The following is a 16,904-nucleotide window of genomic DNA, read 5'->3' as shown; positions in this document are numbered from 1 at the left end:
CAATTTAATAAAGGAAAGGTAATTTTTTCAACAAATGATACTGGAGCAACTGGACATTCATATGCAAAAATATTAGCCTTGTCCTAAACCTCACACCTTACAGCAAAGTTAACTCAAAATGGATCGCAGACTTAAATGCAAAATGTAAAACTATAAAATTTTAGGGGACAGCATAAGAGGAAATTTTGGGAACTTGAGGCTTGGCGAAGACTGCCTGGACATGACAGCAAAATCACAGCCCATAGGGAGAGGAATCGATAAATTGGACTTCATCAAAATGAAGAATGGAAAAGAGCCCTGTGGAGAGGAGGAGGGGACAGGCTCCAGGCTGGGAAAAAATATTTGCAAACCACATATCTGACAGGGGGATGCTATCTAGATTACATGGAAAATTCTTAAAAATAAACATTAGTGAAACAAACAATCCAATTAACAAGTGAACGAGGGACATGAAGAGACATTTCATCAAATGAGATAGCAAATGAGCACACGAATGGATGTTCAACATCATTAGCCATCAAGGAAACTGGGACCACAGTGAGTCATCACTGCACACCTATTAGAATGAATAAAATAAAAATGGTGGCAACACAAAAAGCTGGTGGTGACGCTGAAAAGCCAGGCCTCTCATACATTGCTGGTGGGAATGCAGAGTGATGCAGCCCCTTTGGTAAATAGTACGGCACTTTCTTAAAAAACTACACTTACCATATAATCCAGCAATTCCCCTCCTGGGCATTTATCCAAGAAAGGAAAATTATATGATCACACAAGAAGTCCTACACGGCTGTAAATATCAACTTTGTGATAGCCAGAAACTAGAAAAGAAAAAAAAAAAGTCCCTCCAAAGGTGAATGGTTAAAAAAACTGTGGTATATCCAAGCCACGGAATTCCCGCCTGCTACAAGGATGAGTAAACTAGTTGGTGCACACAACTCGGACAGATCTCAGGGGCATTTATGTGGAATTATAAAAGCCAACCTCAAAAGATCACATACTGTATGATTCCATTTACATATAATATTCTAAAAATGACAAAATTATAGACATATAATAAGATTAGTGGCTACCAGGGTTTGGGGATGGTGGGAGCGGAGGGGGGTCTAACTGTAAAGAGAGAAACCTCTGTGGTGGTGGAATCCTTCTGTGTCTTGATTTCCACGGTGGTTACACAAATGCACACCTGCGATAAAATGGCACAGAACTATGCACACACGACACCAATGTCAAATTCCTGGCTTTGATATTATACTATAAAAAAACAAACCCACTGCCATCAAGTCCCTTCCGACTCATAGAGACCTTATAGGACAGAGCAGAACTGCCCCATGGGGTTTCCAAGGCTGTAATCATTTCGGAAGCAGACTGCCACACCTTTTTCCTGCGGAGAAACTCGCAGGTCTGAACTACCCACCTTTGGGTTAGCAGCTGAGCGTTTTAACCATTGTGCCAGAGCGCCTATAATTATGTAAGCTGTAACCACTGGGAGAAACTTACTGCCTTATTCTGTCACTGACCTCAGCTGGGTCTTCTCACTACTTGCTAAGGTACCATCTTTGCACCTTCCTATGAATCTATAATTATTTCAAAATAAACAAAGCGAATACCTCCTACAAATTGTCTAACAATGCCCACCATTTCTGCTTTCTATCCAATCCATTTTGATAACTCAACATGCAAACAAGGAAATCATACCAGGAGAAAAGCAAGTTCCAAAGCCCTAAGACCGTGAGGGCTTGGCGCCCCCAAAATCTGTACACACATCCTATTGAAAACAGCAATACCAGTCGGGGGACAGGGAGGGAGGACAATAAGGATAAGACACTTAGCAGCTTCTTAGAAAAACAGACCCACAGATGATCTGATCATGAAAATTAACGATGTGACAGAAAAAAAAATAAATAGAAGAGCTACCATTACTTTTAAACCTATAATTTTCTGTTGATCATCTGATAAAATGCTAGGAAGTAAAACAAGGGTCTATGTTGGCACACATTACCATTGTTAGAGCTTTGAACACTGTTCTAATTAAGGGATGGATTATATAACTTCCATGCCAAAGGCATGTATTCATCTATCCCATGTATTTATCTGTGTGCCTAGGAAGATGCTATGCCTTAAGAAAAAAAGGGGGGGGGCAATCTGTTTAAATTTTAAAATTCAGCCAAAATAAACAGACATAACAAAATCTCCACGGATTACTCAGCCATACTAACAGTTTCAATTTGAAGTGGTAATGACGAAAGTAGAAGAAAAGGACTAGAATGTTGACATTAACTTTCATACTTCATACACTGGCTTAGAATATAAAACTCACAGAGGAGACTTCTGCATGAACGGGGCTCCAAACGCCCAATTCTAATTCCAGCAACTGGGTTGGATGCTTATTCTGTATCTGCTTTCCAACCGCCCCCCTCCCCACCTTAGTGCTTGTCCTCCAGGTCCGACACGCCCCCACCATGCATACACACATAATCAATACCCATGTTCTCCCTCCACCACTCAGCTGTGTGATTCACAGCACCAGGTGGGTGGTCCAAATTGGTCTAGCCCCCTTTCTGCCAACCTTGTGTTGCTGTACCTTGCTACCTTGAGGGGAACAATCCTGAGGACAAAGCTGAAATACAGGCGACAGAGCAGAACCTGGGTCCCCAATGAAGTTTTGACCACTTATTACCTGGGACTACACTACCTCTGGGAGAGCCCTGGTGGTGCAATGACGAAGCGCTCAGCTGCTAACCAAATGGTGGTTTGAACCCGCCAGAGGTTCCACAGGAGAAAAGGCCTGGCAATCTACCTCATAAAGATTAAAATTACAGCCCAGGAAACCCTATGAGGCAGTTCTACTTTATAATTTAGGGTCACTATGAACTGGAATCAACTCAATGGCACACAGTAACAACAACATTACTGCTGGCTCTCTAGTAGGTAGGATAACTTCCTTATTTTCTCATTGCTCATTACTTGTAGCTAAGAGCATTCTTAGTGATACATGGGTCTTGCTTATTGAGTAGTCCCACCCAGGAGGTGGCTTCTGCCAGCATTTACCTACTTGGGTAAACATGCAGGACATTACATTAAATATAAAAAGCAGGACACAAAATGGGTCCTAAAATGTAATGATCTTCTTCTTGATTTTTTTTTTTAAAGCCAAGAAGATTTCAGGCAAAAATAATGGCTTTTCAAGTCATTCTCATGAATATTCTTGATTTTTAATGACTACATAATAGCCCATCATATAGTCAAGTCCCACCATCAGCCAACACGGTGACCTTGTAAGGGTTAGAAAGGGTACCCATTCTTCTCGACACTTCTCTGCCATCTGCCTGGATAAAGACCCAATAACTTTACTAATCAATTACACAATGACTCTGTAGCGAACGGCACGTCCTTGGGTTTGCAGACATTGCTATGGCTGGAGACAGGAAGCCTTGCATCCTCGTACTCACCATCAGATCTCAAACAGTTAGCAATGCAATGAATCTGATGGCACACCACTACTCAGTGCATTCAAACAATTCAGGCTGCAATTCTAATACAGGGACCCCACTGAACAGCAACCAATGCTCAAACAGTCCCTGATAGCAGCTGATGACTAGGTATAATAATTCCAGCCAAGAAAAAATATCAAGACAGAAGAGTAAAATTTGTCACAAATTTACTATGCTTGGCTGAATTTACAATGCAGTTGAAAATCAAGAAGAAATTAAATAATCCTGTAAGACATTCACCAGAGAAATGTTTGATTAAGTGCCTAGCAAACAGGGTAGACAATAATTCAAAATTACGAGCAAGACGAGTGGACTTTAAGAGATCACAGGTAAATGCTTAAATAATCAAAGCCAACACAAAAGAAACAAGGGACAACTGTAGCTGGCTGACTTACAATGGCCAGCATCTTGCAAGTGGATGGTATTTCAAAAGCCTCTCACTGCATTTTCCAATGACTGGGATTAACCCATCATAACAGACTAGCTTTAGGAATCCAGTGGCTTCAGATGTGAAGATCTCCCTCCCCATATTGTTTTAATCCACTCAATCAGTGTTTACCTAGTGCCTGCAATGTGCCACGTAGGTCACTGGTGGTTCAGTGGTAGAATTTTTGCCTTCCATGTGGGAGACCTGGGTTCAACTCCTGGCCAATGCACCACATGCAGGCCATCACCCACCTATCACTAGAGGCTTACATGTTGCTGTGATGCTGATCAGGTTTCAGCAAAACTTCCAGACTAAGAAGAACTAGGAAGAAAGACCTGGCGATCTAGTTCTGGATCACAACGATTGATCGACAACCGATCATGAGGATGACAGAGGACCGGGCAGCATTTTGTTCCACTGCCCGTGGGGTCACCACGAGTCACGGACCAACTCGATGGCCCCTAACAGTAACGGTAACCACATACCAGGGATACAGCACTGGAAGAACCTAACGGAAACCCTTGCCATCCAAACCTCATCTGTGATGTCAGAAGTCAGGATGGTAGTAAACTCCAAAGTGGGGAGAGGTGGCTGGAAGGGGGCAGGAAATGGCAATGTTTTCTTTCTTGATCTGGGGGCTGGTTACACGGGGGTACTGAGATGGTGAAAAATCATCACACGGCTCATATGATGTGTGCCTTTTTCCATATATATGTTATAGTTCAATAACAGTGAACAAAACAGCCCTCTGCCATCGGAGTGCCTGCTTCATTATAAAAGGGGGGTGGGATAAACAAAATAAAATAAAATAGATAGAATGCCAGGCAGTGCTCTAGAGAAAAAGAAATAAAGCAGGGTGTTAGGACAAGTCAGGAGTACGTTGCAACTTGAGATGGCGTGGCCAGAAACAGCCTTACAAAAAGGTAACATGTGAGCAAAGACCTGCAAGCAGCCAAGAACAAGTCATGCAGGTCTTGGGGGAAAAGAACACTCTAGGTGAAGGGAAAAGCAGTTACAAACTGCTGAGACAGGAGTGCTCCTGGGAAGGGAGGGAATAGCTAGAAGGCCTGCATGGCCGGAGCCAACCCAAGTGAGCGAGGGGCAGAGAAGGGCGGTGATGGCCAGACATCAGAGTGGCTCCAGGTAGGAACTCCCACTGCTACTCTAACCTAACAGAGAAGAAGGATTTTGATGAGAGGAGTGGCCAAGTCTGACTCAACGTTTTAGCAGCGTCACTTTCTTCCTTCTCTCTTCCATACGCAGATCAACTTTTATACTGACCACACCGCATACAGTAGAGTGCTTCAGAGAAATCCACAGCTCCCAATTTAGAATCATTTAATTCTGCCCACTTATTTATCCACTGATTTGATAAATCAGAGTCAGAGAGCCAACACCAAAACCCATCTTTTCTGACTCTGTGTTTCTAACTTTTCCACTGTAACTCCTTCTGTAATTAAGTGAAGCTGCTGACGTTCAATCCTGGTTGATTTATTCACTCTACAAGTATGTGTGTTGGCCCTACCATGTGTCTGGCAGAAGTGAGCTGGATAGGTGAGGCCCTGGCCTACAGGTCAACAACAAGGCGCTGTGAGTTGTGAGGTATGTTACCAGAGTGGCAGGTACTGCACATCACGCAAGCACCTGGGAAGGGCACCTGACTCCGGGCCTCAGGCATCCAGAAAGGCTTCCTGGAGGAAATAATAGCCAAGGTGAGGCCAAAAGGTACAAGAGAGACCAGAAACATAGCATAGGGCCAGGAACAAAATAAGTGATCATCCTAAATGATCACCAACCAGTAGCTGGACCTCTGTATAAGTCCAAAAGCCCCCACTATTATCCACCAGGGCATATGGGCTGGTAAACTACACTGTTGATTATTCAGCTGTCTTTATCTAAATGATTGATAATTGGCATGATTCTTAAGAAATCAAAACCTCCAATTCTGATTCCACCAAGTTGGAACTTGTGGTCCATTTGGGCAGCAGTTAGATTGGCCTTTTCTACAAAGAGAGTTTGCAATGCAAATTAAGAGAAAATTGTTACGTGCTTTAGAAAAACAGTTTTACACACTTCAGATGGATAAATCAGCAACTAATACATGTGCCAGAAAAGGCAGGCTCCAATACTGGCCTGGGAGACGTTTCAGGAGAGGAGCATTTCCCCATCTCAGCATGGCTGACACTTGGGGTGGGTAATTCTTTGTTGTGGGAAACTGTCCCTGTTCATTGTAGGATGTTCAGCATCACCTCTGGCCCACTCGATGCCGTTAGCACTGCACCCAGCCTTGACAACCCGAAACGTCTCCAGACATTGCCAAATGTCCCCAAAGGAGCAAAATCACCCCCAGTTGAGAGCCACTGCAGCAGAGAAGAAACAGACATTTTAAGTTTTTTTAAGAAATGCCATCAAGAACATAAGCAAGAAAGGGGAGAAGTCACTGCTCCTCCTAACAGGCAACACCTCTGCGTCATTCAACAAACAACCATAAAAGAGACAATCAAGGAAACTCAACACCTCGCCCAACCACTACACAAACACAGACTTGATTTGGAGACACGATTTCAGATTGGAGGAGATAAACACAAAACTGCTTCGAAAAGCCAATGGGGTAAGAATTGGGAAGTGAAAAAAAGAGAGGCTGAGGGACACCCATGTTCACTCACAGCACTACTCACAACAGCCAGAGGAGGAAACAACCCAAATGCCCACCAGCTGACGAATGGATAAACACAACGTGGTACATACACACAATCAGCTATTCTTCAGCCATAAAAAGGAATGAAGCCTAATAAAGACTACAACATGGATGAACCATTATGCTAAGTGGCAGAAGCCAGACACACAGGACAAATTTTGTATGATTCCCTTTATAGGAAATATCCAAACCAAAAACCCATAGCTGTCGAGTCAATTCTGACTCATGGCAACCCTACATGACAGAGTAAAACTGCTCCAAAGGGCTTCCAAGGAGCACCTGGTGGATTCAAACTGCTGACCTTTTGGTTGGCAGCTGTAGCACTTAACCACTGGGCCACCAGGGTTTCCACGAAATATCTAGAACAGGCAAATGCACAGAGACAAAAAGTGGTTACCAGCAGCTGGGAAAAGTAGGAGATGGGGAGTCACTGCTTAAATAGTACTGTGTTTCTGTTTCAGGTGATGAAAAAGTTTTGGAAATAAACAGTGGTGATGGATGCAAACATGGTGAGTGTGACTGGTGTCCCTGCATTGTATTCTTAAAACTGGTTAGTGACCCAGCAATCCCAACTGTCAATATTCCAAAAAGAACTGAAAGCAAGAATGCAAACAGAAACCTGTACACCAATGCTCATTGCAGCGCCATTCACAATAGCCAAAAGGTGGAAACGACCCGAATGTCAACAACAGATAAATGGATAAACAAAACGTACACACATACAACAGAATGTTACTCCGTGGTAGAGAAATAAACTCCTGATACATGCTACAATATGCACGAGCCCTGAAGACATTATGCTGAGTGAAATAAGTCAGCCACAAAAGGGCAAAAATTGTATGGTCCTGTTTATATGCAATAGTCATACCTGTACAGTTCATTATGGTTACTATTTTACTACGGGTTGGAAGTGGGAGGAAAAGGGAAGGCTTTCCTCTAGGGGGCACTGAGTTTCATTAATGGTACCTGTCTTAGGCTGGGCTCTCCAGAGTAGCAACATCAGTGAAGCAGATATATAAACATATAGAGATTTATTTCAAGGCAATGGTTCACACAGTTGTGGAGGCTGGCAAGTCCCAAATCCATGGGCCAGGCATCAGGCTGGAGGCGTCTCCTAATTCAAGTAGTTGCAGGGCCGAGGAACCCAAAATCGGCAGGTCAGGTAGAAAACTACTGACTCACGGGCTTGCCGTAGCTGGTGAATCCCAAAATCTGCAGGTTAGGCACAGGCTGCTGACCCACATCCCAAGAACCAGAGGTCAGAGGACAACGAGCTGGATGCAAGACTGAGAGTGAGCTTTGGCAGAACATCCACATGTACTGGATGCAGGCCACACCCCCAAGGAAACTCTCCTTGCAACTGATCGGCTGCTCACCTCAGATCACAAAATGGAGGATGATTACATCATGTCTGAGAAACCACTGAGAATCAGGGCCCAGCTAAGGGGACACATGACCTTAACCGTCACAGTGGTGGAGCAGTTGGGACCAGACGGTGGTGGTGGCCACACACCATGAAGAACGTGCTCAGTGTCACTGAACTGTATATGTGAAATGTTAAATGGGCAAATGTTTTGTTATTTATATATATATATATCATCTTACTTATATTTTTACTACAATTAAAAAAATAGTTAAAATGGCAAATTCTATGTTATATGTATTTTACCACAATAAAAAAGAAGGAAAAAGTGAGGCAGGAACTGAAATGGGGCAGGGTGGGGGGCGCCCCAAACTCATTTTGCTGTTGTTAGTTACTGCAGAGTCAATTCTGACCCATGGCAACCCCACGTGACCCCACGTGTGCAGGGCAGAACTGCTCTACAGGGTTTTCAAAGCCATGACCATTTGGAAGCAGATTGCCAGGCCTGTCTTCTGAAGTACCTCTGGGGGGGTTCGAACTGCCGATTTTCCAGTTAGCAGCTGAATGCTTAACTGTTTGTAGCAGCCACGTTCCTAGGTTCACTGTAGCCCCCCCCCACCGCCCGTTACCTTTCTTCACCGCTTCCAAGCCTGCCCCCAACGGCCCCTCATGCTGGGCTGCATCTTGTGAGAGGGCTGGGGCTGCAGACTCAGAGGGCAGAAGGAGGCAGCACTCCTCTGAGACTCGGGTAGGAAGAGGACTCCACACCTCAGCCATTCCCACAACTCCAGCTCAAGGCCCACAGCTGGAGATGCTTCATAAATACTTGAGAATGTTTGGCATTCTTTTCTTTTAATTAAACAAACTGACCCCAGGGCCTTTCTTTGATTACATCTTCACTTACAAGTCAAAAAATTTTTTCCAAATATTTCTATAATTCTTATTTTTCTGTCTCCATGATAAGATTTTACGGTTCAGCAAAGCAATGCGATGTTTCATATATGGAATCCTTGCTGTTTGCGGAAGCTTTTGCCAGAATGAAAGTGGAAACTCCTGCCTAAAATGAAGATGAGGGCTATTCGATGGATTTGATAAACCACATAATGGCTGGTATCCCTACCAGTCCCGACGGACAGCGCAACAATTTATCAAGTGACAAAGCTGTAACAGATAAGAAGTCAGCGTTGATTGTTTACCGCCTTTCAGCCTAAGAACCAAACTCTGGGTGTACTGCGTACACCCCAACTCGATGACAGCCTGCAGTCAATGGCACTGAACTCCACGCTTCTGCTACAGTGGGAAAGGGCAGAGGAGGCAGAGGACCAGGCGAAAGTGTTACCAAATGTCTGCTGCAAAGTCCAGCTCTACTCAGGGAGTTCTTCACCTGTGCTGGGTCTCTGGGCCACTGCCGGGCCCTCTGCTTCCACAAGGCCTGGTTTCTAATCGCCAGAGACAACCCACTAAGTCACGGTGGCACTGAACTTGGAACACAAGCTGCTGTTCAAGACACACTCAATTCCTCTTACTTTGTTTCAAAGCAACAGATACACAGGCAAAAATTCTTCTCCTGCTTTCTCCTCACCTCCAACAATGGGGTTGCTTTAAAACCAACTGATAATATTAAAAAGTTACACCATTGTTCATTCTTTAAACCTGCTAAAGTCCAAGGTGCGTTAAAGAGGGACGTGACAAATGGATCCATGGCTTCTCAGTATGCAATCCGAACCTGCCTGGAATGTTTCAATTCATTTCGACAGCCCATTACAGCCAACTAATGTGGAAAGCAAGTAAGGATGTGGAAGGACTTTTTAATAAAATAAGTACTGTCACTGAACTGGCAAATTCCCCCCTGACTGTAAGGGGTCAACAGTAAGAGAAGGAGGCTGAGGTTCCTGAATCTGTTGCGGCTCTGCAAGCCTTACCTTTTACAAAGCTGTGTGCAAGTCATGCAGGAGCTCAGTATATTCTAAAACCTGTCATACGACACAAACCGTTCCTTCCACAACACCCACGGTATCTCATTTTAGTACAAAAGGAAAGGGTGCGTTAATTTACTCATCTGGGGAAAACAGAAGTGTGCCTGTGGTTTACGTGGAATTAGTTTTGAGGCCGAGACTTCTACAACTCTGGTTCTGTTGCCTTTTGACCAACTTGGGCCTTGGTTTCCTCATCTGTAAAATGAGGAGAATAAAAGTGTGTATCACACAGAGCTATGGTTAGGATTAAAACGCACTACATATACAAAGCACTTAGTAAATTGTGGCAATTACTTTTCTTACTATCAGTTACCCAGTTACCGTGAAGTCCACTCTGACTCATGTGTGTCGGAGTACACCTGTGCTCCACAGGGTTCAGTAGCTGATTTTTTGGACGTAGATCATCAGGCCTTTCTTTGGAGAGGCCTCTGAGTGGGCTCAAACCATCAGCCTTTCAGACAGTAACTACTACTTTTGGGCGTTCAAAGATTAACCACAAAAGGACAGAAAAACAGCTCATATGGGTTGCAGTATTCAACTTAACATGAAGATTCACATAAGCCTTTTACAGTGTGTGAGTCCGAGGGACATTTCCATAAAAACTGGACGAAGCATCAACATCTTTTGCATTCAGGGACAGAAGAGCCTGAGACAAAGAAACAAGTTATCTAAACAGGTTTTGGGCTCAATATCCCTAGAAATTTTCACAAAAAGATTAAATAAGCATTTTTACTGGATGGTTTAAGTGGAGGTTTATCTTTCAGCCCAAATACACTGCGAGTAAAGGGCACCTCCTTGCCTAACCACACAGGCAGACAGTGAGGAAACAGGTCAGAAGAGTAAATAATGTACCATGGTCTTCATGGGAAGGGACAATAATGTCCACCTATCCATGGGCTCCTGGCTTAAGTAACAATAAGCAAACAAATAAGTAAATAATAAAATGCTCGTAAAAGATTATGCTTTCCCATAGTGCAGATTTTTGTTTTGCTTTCCTTTGTAGTAAGAAATTGATTTTTGTCTTCCAGTTGAGACAGATCTTTGATAAATATCAAAATTAACTGTCTTATAACGATATTTTTTGATAACAGTATTACTACAAGTAATAAAATGACAGGTCAATTATTTGTTAAAAAACCCATAGAGTTACAGGAAATCGCACTTGACAGGCAGACATGTGCTGTACAGGGTTCGAGATGACACGAGGCCCTCAGAGTTGAGCCCTAACCCCCACCTCTAAGAGCACAGTGCACAAGCCATTCGCTAAAGAGTTACGAAGGAAAAGTCAGTGGCAGGTGGAAGGGCAGCTGAGAGTTCGGACACCATTTCTGCCACTTCTGTGTGATGCCAGACGTCATCACACAAGACGGGCACTGGAGACTGTCAAGCTGGGCAATGTCACCGCGGGAAGACCTGCTCCATCTGTGATGTCATCGTGCCCCTTTCGTATCTGGCAAAGCACCCTATACAAAGCAGGCAGTCAGTAAGGATCTGCTGATCCATTCAGGGACTCATAAACACAGAGTTAGCACTCACTTCTTGATGGTGGAGAATTAGGCACCGAAAAAGAAAAAAAAAAACAGTTTCTCACTGTTAGTGAGAAACCAGCATGCACTCCATTCTGCTTCTGATGGAGAGGTACAAAGTGCTGTGATCACTGTTGTCAGAGTCTTTTTTTTTTTTTTTTCTATTTCCTTTTTTCTGTTTTGGTTGCTCAGCATCCACCCTCTATCCTACCAGCAGCCTGGTTACTTTTTTGGAAAAGTAATTTCCCTTCCCACCACCCACCTGTCAATCTGTTGTACTGTGGTGGCTTGCGTGTAGCTGTGATGCTGGAAGCTATGCCACTGAGATTTCAAACACCAGCAGGGTCACCTATGGTGGACAGGCTTCAGTGACACTTCGGGACTATGGCAGACCAGGAAGAAAGGCCTGGTGATCTTCTGAAAATTAGCCAATGAAAACCTATGGATCACAACAAAACACTGTCCAACACAGTGCTGGAAGATGAACCCCCTAGATTGGAAGGCACTGAATATGGACCCAAGCACACCAACAATTGTGAAGAGGTGCAGGACCAGGCAACATTTCATTCACCAAGAGTCAGAGATGACTTGAAGGCATCTAATAACCACCCCTTCTTTTCACTGCAGGCAGTGAGGCAATCGACCCAGATTCCCACTCTCCTATACAGGAGCTGGAGGCAAAGGGGCCAGGGCCTTCCTCCCCCCACCCCACTAGAGTCAGGGGCAGGATAAATGACCTAAGCATTGCCAAGTAGATGCCCTGCCCTCATGACCCTACTCAATCACGAGTGAGCTCCTTACAGCAGGAAGAGGAGGGCGGAAGTCTTCTACACAGCAGGCTGCAGCTCAGACCAGACTACGGGCTCCGAGTGCGACAGCCTCCAGCACTGGCTGCCGAGCCTCCTGCACTGCCTTTGGTTCTTGCCCATGGCCAAGGCTGATTCTACACCCCGCCTCTCCATTCTGTGGGCTCCTGATAGCCTTCCTAAAAACATCAGTAGGTTAGAGTTACCTACAACTGGTGTCTTTTGTTGGCAACCAAGGGAGAAGGAAAAAAAAAAAAAAAGAATCCAAAGTGATACTTGCAAAGAAAAAGTTAAGCGATGTATTTGTCAGAATTAGGTCCAGGTACTGGTAACTGAAAAAGCCAAAACAGCAGCGGCTAACAAGATCAGGGTTACTTCTCTCTCCCATTAACGAAGTTCAGAGGTAGGGAGTTTCAGGGATGGTGGGGTGCTCCACAGTATCAGGGCTCACATGGCACTTGTGAACACCTAGAAAAGGGAGCCTTCCAGGTGGAATCAGCCCTACAGGCCCATGGCTTAACAAGCATGGATGTCCTTGTGGGAACATAAAAGGCTCACCCTTCTTACTCCAGGTACATGACCTGGGAAGTAGAGCCTGGATGAAACTTCAGCCCCCACTGAAACCCTCAGTCAGAGGCATCTGCACAAGGAATAATCTGCACAGCTATACGTACAGTGTGGCCCAGGCTGCATCGATCTTTGGCAGTAGCCTCACAGCCCCAGGTGACAGCTTAATATCCAGCCATCATGTCCACATTCCAGGCATCAGGAAGGAAAAAGAGACGAAGGACATGACCCTCGCTGGAAGTTGCACACTCTTTTCACTCGCATATCAGCTAGAACTTAAATCCCATGTAACTACAAGAGAGGATGAAGGATGGTCTTTATTCCTTGTAGCTTTGTGTCCAAGTAGGAAACTAGGCCTTCGATTAATGAGAAAGAAGAAAAGGCAATCAGCAATCTCTAGTCCACTATCCAAGATTCAGTTAATACAATGGCATATGACCAAAGGTACGCTGTGGCCTCTCCTTGAGGCCTTCAGAAGTACGATACAGTTGACGTCTGATAAAATATACCAAAAGTTAGAGCCCATAGCTTAGAAAACTAAAAAGATCTTACCAGAAAGAATTTGAGAGATCATTCAGTTTAAATCTCTCATTTGGATATTAATGTTTCATAACATATACCATTTTGCATGGATATGTAATGCTGTATTTTTAAAGTATGGCATTACCACTCATTTGTAACCCACCGATCCTTTGTTAATTACTACAACAAACACTTTAATGCCTTTTTAACATTTAAATCACCCGTGCAATTAGCACAACGTCTAATAACAGATAGAAATGGGCACATGACTCTTGCAGGCTATTTCATAAGAGTGTGGACGCCTCATTGCCACATAATAGATAAGGTGACCACCTGCTGCGAACCAAAAACTGGGACACAGCCCCTGCCACACACGAGGATGATGGGAAGTGCTACTGGAGGCTGAGGCCAACATGGGATACCTGGGACTCTATTTAATCACAAGTATTACTAACTTTAGAAAAATCATATCATACTAAATCGGAATGGCTCAAATCTCAGCTCCTGGAGAAGGTGTAATTCACTTGTCTCATTCTATACTATAGCCACCTTGCCCAGCAAAATGCCTGGCACATGCAGGGGCTCAAAAATTATTTGTTGCTTCAATGGACCCACTAAAACTCCTACTGTTGTTGTGGTTGATGTTGTTAGGTATAGCTGCATAGATTTCAATTCACGGCGAACCCAACTGATAGAGCTGAACTGCCCCATGAGGTTTTCTGGGACGCATACTTTTTGGGAACAAATCACCAAGTCTTTTCCCAAGGAGCCACTGGATGGCTTTGAACCAGCAACCTTTCAATTAGCAGCAAGCACTTAACTGTTACACTACCATGGCTCCTTAAAAAAAAAAAACTTAAAAGTTCTGAAGCCAGAGACATGAATTCTAGGAATCTGCAGAGCAGGGGAGAAACAAACAATCAACAACAACAACAGAAGTATTATGCAGCAGTTAACAAGGGTGAGAGCACTATGGACTATCTACTCTATGAGCTATTATGCAGCAGTTAACAAGGATGAGAGCACTATGGAATAGACTGTACAGATCTCTGAGAGTAGGAGAAAACGTAGGCTAAGAACACAAAGGTACCATTTATGTAATATGAAAATTAAGTATTTCCACATATTTAAATACACAGTATATCCACACTAAATCTCAGAGCAGTTTTCTCTGAGATATCTCGAGATGATCCCTGGAGACCTTAGGTGGTGCAAACAACTAACGTGCCCCACTGCTACCCAAAAGGCTGGAGGCTTGAGTGCATCCAGAGGCTCCTCAGGAGAAAGGCCTGGCAATCTACCTCTGAAAAATCTGCCACTGAAAACCCCGTGGAGCTCAGTTCTACTCTGACACACATGGAGTTGCCATGAGTCTGAATGAACTTGATGGCAACTGGTTTTTTGTTTTGTTTTGTTTTGTTTTTAAATCTCTAAGAAGTGTCTGGAATTAGTTAAGGGTTGGTAGTGAAGCATGTCTCTTATCAGAATGTAAAAACTATAATTTATTCACACACTGATTTTTTAACAACAACAAACAAAACATGAATATACTGGCACAGAAGATACAAATCAAAGAAAGAAACTGAGTTAAGGGAAAACTCCAAAGTGGGGAATTAGGGTCTCCCTTCTCTGAGAGCTTCACAGATACCAGATCACTAGACGGTTTCCAACGATCACTATGAAGAGCAGGTCAGGGCCTTGATTTAGAGAGAAGGTGCTGCACATACCGAGCACCTTACTCAACAGGGCAGTTCCCAGCTGAGCCCCTGTACTTTTTCAGGGTTTTTTTTAATGACAGGTAGCCCCAATCCCAAAAGCGCTCTTTAAGCCTTAGTGCCCAAGGCGTTCCTGAGTGGCAACAGAGGACAGGCATTTAACCTTGCCCCATCAGCAGGGATCACATTGTGTCAGCCAGCCCTCTGCAGACCTGGGGAGGAAGGACAGTGGGGGCCCCTGCATGGCTCAGACCACCTGTTTGAAACAAAACGCAGAATGAGAGGTACAACTTCTTGGAAAACAGGAATATGCTTACATATTGCTACAAACATGAGGGCACATCCCAGCCTCTGCTCAACAATCAGTCCTCATGGAAACTCTGCTACATGATACATCAAGACCAGTGAATGGGGTAACGCCATTCATTAATTCAGCTGTCCATTCAACAAGAGGTACTGAGTCCCTACCACATGCAGAACAGGAAGGCCCACCAATGAACAGATGGAGCAGCTTGTGATGTCATCTGTACACCAAAACCAAAGCCAAACCCAGTGCCGTCAAGTCGATTCCGACTCATAGCGACCCTATAGGACAGAGTAGAACTGCCCCGTAGAGTTTCCAAGGAGCGCCTGGCAGATTTGAACTGCCGACCCTTGGGTTAGCAGCTGTAGCACTTAACCACTATGCCACCAGGGTTTCCCATCTGTACACGGCACTGGCAAAATAAGAAAAAGCAAGGACCACTGGCAACCTACCACACACCAAATTTATTCAACGTAAAAACTCTTCTTTATTCTACGGCAATTTCATAGGCTAATGTCCTATTTTTTTTATAACAAAACATCTTTCTTTCATGCAATGATGAGACATGTTTATCACTTTCTCTTACTAGACAAAATTAAGAGTCTCTGCATGGCACAAACAACAAAGTACTTGGATACTAACTGAAATGCACCTCAGAAGAAAGGCCTGGCAATCTACTTTTGAAAGATCAGGGCTATTTAAAACCCTACGGAGTGCAGTTCTACTCTGAAACACATGGGGTCACCATAGGTCAGAATCAACTTTACAGTAACTGATTTTTTTTTTTTTTTCTTCAAACTCTGTATCGGGGGCAAGTGGCGGTTCAGTGGTAAAAAGTCTCACTTCCTGTGTGGCAGACCCAGGTTTAATTCCTGACAGTGCATCTCGCGCACAGCCACCACCCGTCTACCAGTAGAGGTTTGCATATTGATATGATGCTGAACAGGTTTCAGTGAAGTTTCCAGACTAAGCTGGACTAGGAAAAAAAGGCCTGGTGATATACTTCTGAAAATTAGCCAATTGGATCATAGCATTCTGACATACAGTCAATTGTGGGGATGGCACAGGACAGGCAGTATTTCATTCCATTGTGCATGGGTGGCACTGAGTTGGCAGCTGACTTGGTGGTAACTAGCGACAACAACTCTACATCAGTGCTCCAATTTTTAAAAACTGGTCCACAGAATCTCAAACCGGAAACTGCGAACACGGTGGTATCCTTGAGCCAAGAGAAACAAAGGAAGAGTCAGAATCTACTGGCCCTCCTTCTCACCCTACGACTCCCTCCCCAACAACCACAATCCATCAGATGTTGCTACTTCACTCTCTAGCTTCCCCGTGCTTTTTCAGCCATGCTGTTTCCACCTATTCTTCACACCCATCACAGGTATCTTCATGAACCCCAGTTCCTAAGGCTCTAACGCCCCAAACACCGCATCTTAGTCAATACCTCTGGGGCGGGCTGTGTGGTCATTAATGGTGACAAGCCAATACCTGGGGCTTTAAGTC

General features: G+C 44.1%; 1 protein-coding gene across 3 annotated transcripts in view; it reads right to left on the bottom strand.

The window, feature by feature from the left end:
• The window catches only part of PTPRG (protein tyrosine phosphatase receptor type G), an 823,034-nt gene that overhangs the window by 637,011 nt on the left and 169,119 nt on the right, over positions 1-16,904 (bottom strand). The gene's annotated exons all lie outside the window — the stretch shown is intronic.

This window comes from Elephas maximus, chromosome 20, assembly GCF_024166365.1.
Source record: "Elephas maximus indicus isolate mEleMax1 chromosome 20, mEleMax1 primary haplotype, whole genome shotgun sequence".
In the NCBI taxonomy this organism is placed as follows: Eukaryota; Metazoa; Chordata; class Mammalia; order Proboscidea; family Elephantidae; genus Elephas; species Elephas maximus.
Note: the sequence above shows the minus strand (reverse complement) of the source record. Positions and strands in the feature narration are given on the sequence as shown.